The following is a 10,087-nucleotide window of genomic DNA, read 5'->3' on the forward strand; positions in this document are numbered from 1 at the left end:
ATCCTCTGCACACCCCCAGTGCGGCATCTTCTGCACAAGCCCAGTCCGGCACCCTCTTCACACCCCAATGCAGCACCTTATGATCACCCCCAGTGCAGAATCCTCTCAACACCCTCTGTGCAGGATCGCTCCCTTCACACCCCCAGTGCAGCACCTCTGCACACCCCCAGTGAGGCATTCTCTTCACGCTCTCAGTGCAGCACCCTCTCCACACCCCCAGTGCAGCATCCTCTGGACAAACCCAGCAGCATCCTCATAACACTCTCAGTGCAGCACCCTCTTCATACCCCCAGTGCAGAATCCTCTCAACACCCTCAGTGCAGGATCACTCCATTCACACCCCCAGTGCAGCATCCTCTGCACACCCCAAGTGCAGCATTATCTCCACACCCCCCAGTGCAGCATCCTCTCCACACCCCAATGCAGCATCGTATGCACACCCGCAGCGCAGAATGCTTCTCGACACCATCTGTGCAGGGTCACTCCCTTCACACCCCCAGTGCGACATCCTCTTCACACACTCAATGCAGAATCCTCTCGACACTCTCGGTGCAGTTTCGCTCCCTCCAACCCCCAGTGCAGCATCTCTCACCACAACACTTACACAAACAGGGTGCAGAATCTCTTCGCACGTCTGCAACCTCACCCCTCCTCGCCCTCACATTCGCCTTCCTTCTCCTTTTCACCTTATTTACAAATGCCACGGTACAAATGGAATTGGGAAAAACCACAAATATGTAACGTGATCCTCTACAAACAACGTGGTGACTGCAAAGCAGCTTCCTCGGCTTTATGTCCCGCACGATTTGCAAAGGGTCTGTTACAAAGTAGATGATTTTAGAAAAATCAGCGATCAAGTTGAGACAATTCCTTTATTTTAAAGGCGGGTGCCCTGAACAGCATTGAGAAGAAACATGTCTCTTGTATTGAAACACTGACGAGACAGACGGTTGTGATTTATTTAAGGAAGCCTGTTATTGAGAGGGGGGGGGGAATGAAAGCGGGAAAAGGGCCATAATCACCCCACCCCACCCCTCAACACCACAGATCAATGAAAGTTTTCTTAAAGTGAGATATGTGCGGACAAAATAAATTTTGTCTAAAAAGGAAATATTTTTTTCGCTGCCTCTCTCTGGGACAGTGTGAGGAGGGCGGGGAATCCTAAAGCGTTGTCATGACAGAGGGCAGCGGTGGGAAATCTGTATCTGAACCCGCAAAGCTCCTTCTCCCAATAAGGAACGAGTCAGCCGTAGTCACAAAATATTTTAAAGCGAGACCCCTTAAAGCGGATTCACTATTTAGACCGATTCATCCAAGCTGCAAACATCTGCAGTACTATTCTTGGGTTGATTCGGATCATTTTAAATGTGACTTTTTGTTTGCGATCCACAGTATGCCCCTTTCACCAAAAGAAAAGTGTCGAAGAGTTGAATGTAGGAGGCAATTACTCAGGATAACATGTTCTTATTTTCTAAGAGTAATGTGCAAATTCAGAATGTTATAAAACCGGGGGGAAATACAAATATTTGCTTGCAATATTTTTTCAAATGTTTTTGTCACTTAAATGTACTGTGATTTTATAGACGGATGTTATAAGCAGATGTAGAGGGTTACATTGCATATAAAACCGTGATTTATCTGCACTTGAGATTCATTCAGGGTGTATATACTCCGCTTTAAAAATCTTTACATCTCAGTGTCCCTGATGGACAAGGGGAATAACAGCGGTTAAAAAGAGACAACAGAATATGTGTATGCTTGCAAAGCGAAGAGTATGTTATAAGGAGATTTCTGTGTACTTAGATCCGAAAGGCGTCCCCAGAACGGGACGCCCCGTCCCTTCTCAAAATAAACTCATCCTCCAGAATGCTTCCGCTCGGTCCTAACGCCCGCACACCTGAGGATGTCGAGTCAATCAATGGTCGTGGAAAAGTCATGATGTCCCAATACGAGCTGCAAACCCCTCAGTTTTAATGTGGGTACAAAATGTGACGAGATTAAAGACACTTTACTTTCATATTATCCAACAAATGAATAATATTAAGGGATTGTCATAAATTGGCATCATATACAAGCAACATCACCCAAGGGCATGTTTATTTATGTTAAAAAAAATCTTCTCTATGGATCAGAAGGGTGTCCCCTCCCCCCCACAACGAATCCATTCTCTTTTTTTTCGGAGAGCTGGAATATTGAATCCGCCTATTTCTCGCTAGATCGAATCGAACGGATTAATACAATATTCTGCAGTGACCCCAATGAAAATGGATGGGCTGAAGGGAGAACTGTTCGTTTCTCTACTAACTGTGCGTGGAATGCCCTGAATAACACTGCTCCGATTTAGCGACATGTGACTGAAAGTGGGCCAGTTGTGGAGGAGAAGCGGCCAGTGTGGACTGCACGGGCTCCGACTCAACATGGATCGCATCAAGTTGACGCTGGTGGAGAGTTTCAGAGGGTGGCAGAATAGCAAAAACCGCTCGATTGGGAAACAATTAGACATTGGCTGGACTGGAACCGGGTTGTCGGACTCAGGTCTTGACAGGATTGTCTGGACAGGATTTCCACGCCCTTCCTGACTGATGGTATACGGAGTGAGGCTGAATCAATTCTGTCTGGGGTGGGAGGGGGGTTGCAATGTCGTGTACAAACTGGAATCAAAAAAGTGCTCTGCACCGTTCCAGATTGGACTGGAGCCCGAAGTGAAAGTGAAGCGATTTGCCCAACGGAACGGCGACCAAAGGAAAGCCGCTGACACCTTGATGTAGGGAGGAGCGCTGTGAAGCTCTGGACCTGGCTGTTAATACTGTTATGGTTTATGTAAGAAGCCTGAGCGCAGCAGTTTACCTGAATCTATCCCTCTGATTGCACGTGGACTGGAACCAGAGTAGCTTGCCTGCTCTTACTTTAATCGGATTACATTGGGAGCGGTGCTGGAGCAGTCTGTCTGACATTCTGCCGCTCCGAATGTATGGGGTTGAGCTGCCAACCTCTGATCCGATTGTGAATTCTTTAATCTCATCGAGATCTGCTGTCCCCGCTTCTCAGCTCCAATAACACTAATGGATAGCTCTTATTGGCTGCATTAGACAGATGTCTCCTCTCAAATCGGATTGCTAGTAATACTTTCACTCGTATTAAATGCAAACACCTCAATTTTCTCTCCCCGCCCCCTCCCCAGTATCATCCACACAGTGGCACAACCACTTGGATGTTGGTTTTTATTAAAGTGCGGAGAGCAGTTCCATACAGCTGACTCCCTAGGTCCAGTTCATAATACCGCAACTGCTAAACATCCACACGCTGCGATAGTTGTGTTTTTTAAACCACTATGGATTTATTGGTAGGATAATCGTTCAACCTTTCAAATCTAAACTTTTTTCTTCATTGGGTTCCACGGCATATTCTATGAATTATTTGGCTCTCATATGCATTGTTTTGTATAAAATTTATGATCGAAAAATTGTCAAACCTGTTATATTTTAACCGGACCTAATCTAAATTTACTCCAATACAAACAGGTTTACATTAAACTAATATCTATAGTAAATCGTAAACGGACTCGGCACCGACTAAGCAAGCGGACGATTCAGGAATGGTTTTATTCAGCTAAAGTCTTCCCGGGTTTTGTCAGTTTTAGTACACGGGTAACTAGATATTTCAAACATGATTTTCTTTCTCTTGTCCTTTCCTGTTGTTACGTTTGATGGAATCGTTTTCTGAAACGCACACATGTACCAGAAGAATGATGACAAGAATAATGAACTGCCCTCAGTTAGACATTCTGCGCTGCACGGTGACTCTTTGTGTGTTGCCCCTTTCCAAACCGCGCCCGTTAATGATCATCCAGAACTCTCCCAGTTCAATCACCAGTGTCTTTCCCTCTTTTAAAGTCCATCACACGTTACACATTACACATTGCACATACAGACCAGCAAATCCCTTTTATCTCCCCATTGGGCTGCAAAATGTCCAATTAAAATGAGATGACAATAAACTGAGATATCTTTTTTTTTGAATTTCAATTGATTACATTTCATCAGCAATTAGTTATTTAGCATGTACTGCAAAGAAAGCTTCAGGCATTTAATGGATACAGAGAATGGGGGATCCGGTAAACCAGCGGGGATTGTGTTTCTTTACATCTTTTTTCTCTAACTAGAAGTTAGTAAGGTTTCATTTATCATTTCCATGTGAATAGTTAACAGGGTGAAATCAATATCAAACGAATCCATAAATCACCCATTATGTCAGCACAGATCAAAATATCGCGTCTGTTATTACAATCAATAAACTATTTTCAAACAACAGAAAATATGACAAACACACTGTAACCGATTGGGATTTTTACAAGTTCATTCCCTTCCGCCAGTTACAAACAAACCACAATCTGTACAATGACCTGTTAGAATTATCAGTAATAACAACGGTATCTCAGATAAAATAACAGCGTCTACAACAGCCTAATGCCAGTTACTTCTATTCATAATACTGTCGTGTTTTCTGCCTGTTCGGATTTGTAAGTAAAATATACCTAAAAATTATAATTATAATTATTATTCACAAATACATTCGTTAAATAGAATGTCCTCTTCTTTGTTTCTGGTTGTACTTTATAACCGAGTATCTGATTCCATCACTAATGTGGAATATACCACATGTACAATACAGAAGCAAAATATTAAAGGTAAATTTTAATCTTCATAGATATAAACGCGAGCCATCTTAGATCTGGCGAATTTACAGCAGAGAAGTGACAGATATTAACAAGGGAAAAAAAAGGTCAGTGCAGGACAATACAACTTATATACACAAATGCATTTTCCATCTATTCTTAAAGGAGTAGACACGCGTCTTGCACGTGGACGAGTGTATATGTGTGTTTGTGAGGGTGTGTGTGAATGTGCATGTGTCTGTTTGAGTGTGTATGTATGTGCAAGTGTGTGTGTGGGGAGGCAGGTGGGCTGTGTTTCTGTGCATGTGTGAGGTTGTGTATGTATGGGCGCGAGTGTATGTATGTGTGTATGTATATATGTATGTGTGTGTATATGTATGTGCACGTATGCATGTGTGTGTGTGCATGTATGTGTGCGTGCATGTGTGATATGTGTAAATGCATATATGTGTGTCTGTGATATGTATATGTGTGTGTGAATATGTATGTGTATGTGTGTGAGAGAGAGATTGTGTATATTTGGGGGCGGGTGATGGGGGTTGATATTCCTGCTCTAGATATCTGCAAACAATCTGAATAACTCCCCAGTATTCCGTGATCACATACACCCTGATAAACATTCCTGATATATCTTCAGATTAAATCGTTCCGGCATGAGTTACTCTTAATCGTGTATTATGCGTGTCGCCTTATTTCGGATTATTGAAATTCGCCTTTTATTTAATATTTGGCATTCGTTCTAATGCTCTCCGTCTTTTAAACAAGCTCCATACAAAGCTCTTGAAATTGAAATTACCCCGAATCTTTCATCATGACGCAAACCTGTCGTACGTCTGAACATAAATACATCTTACTGAACATCTCATCTTGACCTTGCAACATTTAAAATATATTTTGCTGAAATTGTCTGTTGGAACACGGATGGGGCTCTGACAAGTTTTGTTGTGAGGAGGCTGCCAACCCTCCCGAGTATTTCCATCATTTTCTGTTCTGTTTTGTCCTTGTTTTGTTAGAGCGGGGAACTGTAAACATCAGCCTAAACCCGCCCGCCATAAGATCTGATAAAGACAGTAGAACTGAAATTAAGTATTATGATAAATCTAATCCCTCCCTTTATTATCAGCTAATTAAAAATCTACTGTCCATCAATAATTGATAAGGGACTGAAAATAACAGGTTTGAAGGCTGCTGAACAATGACTTTACGCTATGGACAATGTATAGATTCGCTCAGTGTTTCCCTGGCCACACCAATAAAGCGAAATGCTGACGCATTACCTCAGCACGGCTAGTATTAGATCGGAATCATTTTACCTTGTAATGTTTATGTTTCTTCATTAGATTAATTCCAATAGTGGCTGTACTTTTCTGTTTTGAGTTCACTACGACATGTAAACAACGGCGACTTGTGCAGTTTCACAAACAACACTGGTATGTAGGTTCATTTAAAGAATAACATCAGATTAAGTGCCGTAAATATTTCACAAACTCTATAAGTTTTTGTTTAGACTTTCCCCCTGATATTTATAGCGATATCAAAAATACAATTTATAATCTAAGGGCTCTGGGATTTTGACTAATCGATGTTTACTTTCTGCTTTAAATAACAGTCTATAGTGGGAAATTTACCATGAAGAAACCGTTTCGTGACAAAATCGCAAGGAGTACAGCCATGTTTAAATTCTATTTGATTTCAGGTGAAAAGAAACAGAAAAAATTTCCAACTACATAAAATCCCCCCAAATTCCCCCAATTGCTTCCACAGTTCTGTTACTTAAGAGGGAAGGGATTTGTGTGACCCTGGATATTAATTTTAAAAGCCGTATGTAAAACACGTTTGAAAAATGTACTCAGTGTAATCTATCCTGTGACATTTGAGATTAGGTTCTACAGTATTTTATTCCATTTATGTGACCAGGACGGTAAAATAGCGCTCAAACGAGTTATTTCCCGTCCTTTCTATTAATATAGTATTAATAACCCGCAAAGCTTCTCCTCATGTTTAAAGCCAACGGTTTTTTTTTCCCCTCAGAGTTCCCTTGTAGCTCTTTTGGTGGAGGTTTGAAAAATTGCTTTCAGATTAGCCAATTATCTGTCATTAATCACTGATATATCCAGGTATAAATCACACAAAATGCTGTAACTCGTATATCCTCCTATAACTATCTAAACTAGCGATTGTTACTGTTTCTGTTACCATGTAGCGGATCATCTTACCGTCAGATCTGAAGAGTTTAGATTAAATGAGCACGATAAGGATGAAGAAGATTTAAATTATAAAGACAGATCATTTCCCATATTATAATACTTCAGCGGAATTTTTTAAAAATCTGAAAAATCTATTCTTAAAATCATATATTATATAGATGACGCACAGTTTGTATATTCTATTTATTAAAAATAATACACTGATTTGCTTTTAGTATGGAACAGTTAAATTGAGAGTGCAGATTTTTGCCACAAATTCCATTAAAGGTGGATTTTTAACAGCTATTGAAATGATCTAGATTCTGCTCCTTCCTTTTCTCTCACCACCCTCACCACCCCCCACAACTTCCATTTTATGATATTCCTCTCTGAGCGACTCATTCGTTCAGTCCTTCAAATTCTGATTGGCATCTGTTAATCTTCTTATCAAAAGTGGAAATGAGAGCAAGTTAGAGTGATCACAAACTGAAGTTGCATACCGCGGTTAAAATCTGGGGAAGAATACAACGAACTGTACGGCTTTGTCGAAACTGTTATTGCAGCCAATGACTTTTCATTAACGGGCACTGGTGAAAAAGAAGTTTCACCAATCATTTGGTAACACCAACGCCATGCAAACGATAACTTCGCCTGATTACAATTTGTTCTGGTTATGTTGAGTCAGCACCTTAATTAAAATTAAATCCGAATTAAAAGAGAGTTTTAACAGCACACTTTAAATCCAATCACAATATATAATCATATCGTACATTGTAAAAATAGTATTAGATTGAAAATTAAAACACTATGGAGTTTGTAACGCTTGAATGATAAAGGACCGAATTTTATAGATTCCTAATTGCATATAGAAACCGCAGCAGTTTCATATCATGAAATATTACTACAACATATATTTGCTGTTCATTACAATGTTGACAAAAAATCGAAAAGTAGATGCAGTGAAAAAACAGGGGAATTTAACCTCCCACATATACTCGCATTTCTAATATTTACATTCTATTCGAGGCAAAAAGATTTATTTACATTGTTTCCTTGTCCGACTGTTATTTGCGCCATAAGAATTATAAGGCTCATTGAAAAAGGCTGTTTGTAGCAAAGCTATCGGTTACTAATTCAGATATACAGCATACCTTCTGTGCAAAAAAAGCATTCCCTTCATAGCTCCAGCCCGTTCCTCCGGCCCAGATATTTCCCAACATTTTGGGAGATGGGGGAAAATGCTCGACCTTCCCATGATTAAGAAACCTTCGGCAATTTATTCTATTCTTTTCTGTCTAATGCAGCCCAGTGCAGGTGGCCGGCTCCAACAACACTGAGTCTTTTCAATAGCACGGCCTTCCTCCTAGTCAAGTACCATATAATTAATTTTAAGTTACTCTACGCACCATATTATTAAGATCAAAATCAAAAAGCAGTGTCAAAAAGAACTGATTTACATACAGTTTTTTCTCCCTTTTGTTGTCGCAGAGTTGCCAAGGGTTATAGCGTTAATTGCATAATATAAATATTCAGGTTAATGTGCATGTGCTACTAAGACTATATTTAACAATAAAAAGTGCCTAAAATCTTGCAAGTATCCACATCTAAAATGAAAGCAATCGCGCTCTTTGCCAGGCAAGCTGTAGAACCTAAAAGTTTAATGAAAATAGACTCCACTCTCAGGATTATAGCAACATTCGCTTATCTTTAGAACTACACTGTTGCCGCTTGCTTATAAAATCTTATTCCAAAGGCTGAATATTAAAACGCACTTATGCTATGCTTATCTTTCCCTTCAGCAAGAGGGCGAGAGTTAGAATAGACAATCCGTCACAAAACACTGCTGTATTTCAACTTTGCCTTGCAGCATAGAAACACGTTGGGAAAGAGCGTCAGCTCCGGAGCAATCCCGCCATCTAGTGGACCGGACGGGACAAGCACAATTATGTTCAATCGAAAGAGAAATTCTGCAGTCTAATGTTGCCCCCTAACGATGCAATGTTACAAATTTAAGAAAACGCCTGTATTTTTTTCCCTTTACGCGGGTACTCTGAAAATATTCTGTGATCTATATTGTGAATCCCTAACAAATAATAATCTCTTGGGGAACTATGTAATTTGCTGACTCAAAGATTTAGTGTAGATCTCGCAATTTTTATTAAAAAATCAAATTAAATTTGACTACATTTAATCTAGCAAACATAATCAATTTCTAAGTGTTTTCCTATATCACTATCGTTTATTTTCTTAAATTACTTTGTTTAAATCATTTATAAATGAGCTTCGTTTACAGTTTAATGTGAGAGGGATATCCTTGGACTCCAATTATGTGTTTGAGTTCCTTCTACTGGACAAGTACAGTATAGCAGCTCGGTTAAAGGAGGCAGTTTCACACCCGAGAAAATTACAGCCTGCGGGAAAGCGTCCAACAGTAGAGAACCGCTGAACTCTTAAAGGTTGTGAAAGCATTTTCGTCACAGAATCTAAATATTTACTGTTGTTACATTTGAATAGTTGGATTTGATGTTTTATGAGGACCTGGACTACACCCTTAGTATCAATTGACGATGGCACTTTTAAAATATGGCTTTCCAGTGGCCTGGAATTATAATTATCGTAGTGTACTGACGTAGATTGAAACTATTCAATATAGGGAGGTCTCACAAACTCAGGAGTCAGATTGTCAACCTGATTCCCAAGCTGTACTGTGACTTAGACAAGTTACCCTAAACCAATGTGACTAAAACAGACCATCTACTCGTTTATCACACCACTTTGTGGGACATTGTTATGCACAAATTGGTTGTTGTGTTTCCCAACTTTCCAGCAGTGATTACACTTCCAAAGTATTTCACTGCTTGTGAAGCATATTGGGACATCTTGAGGTCATGAAAGGTAGAATATAAAAGTTGAGATATTTATTGAAAGGCCCTGCACAGTGCCAACCTAATATATATGAATGTCCAAAAGAGGACTGCACTTAGTTCAGAACTAATTGGCAAGTTTAGTCAGAAAGGCAGCAGATAAAGCTGTATTGGGAGACAGAAGCAGCACGGTGATAGAATTGGGGTTTACATAGGCTGGAAGATGACCAGTTAAAGGGCTGCGTCAAATCTATATTAGTGATGATGGCTTAAGCTGAAAACTTCAAGGCAATGTGCGATTTTGAGAATTAACAATGGGAAGCATTTCAGCTACACAACACCATTTAAGTTTTTCATTATAC

The 10,087-nt window shown here is 40.0% G+C and overlaps 1 long non-coding RNA gene across 1 annotated transcript; it reads left to right on the plus strand.

Moving 5' to 3' along the window:
• Nucleotides 1–2,261: 2,261 nt before the first annotated feature.
• On the plus strand, nt 2,262–9,037 carry LOC144685487 (uncharacterized). Its single transcript, XR_013577738.1, has 2 exons — nt 2,262–2,585; nt 8,661–9,037. It is a non-coding gene; the product is annotated as an uncharacterized LOC144685487 (long non-coding RNA).
• Nucleotides 9,038–10,087: the final 1,050 nt, after the last annotated feature.

The sequence above is a fragment of the Cetorhinus maximus genome, chromosome 1, assembly GCF_964194155.1.
Source record: "Cetorhinus maximus chromosome 1, sCetMax3.hap1.1, whole genome shotgun sequence".
NCBI classification, from domain to species: domain Eukaryota; kingdom Metazoa; phylum Chordata; class Chondrichthyes; order Lamniformes; family Cetorhinidae; genus Cetorhinus; species Cetorhinus maximus.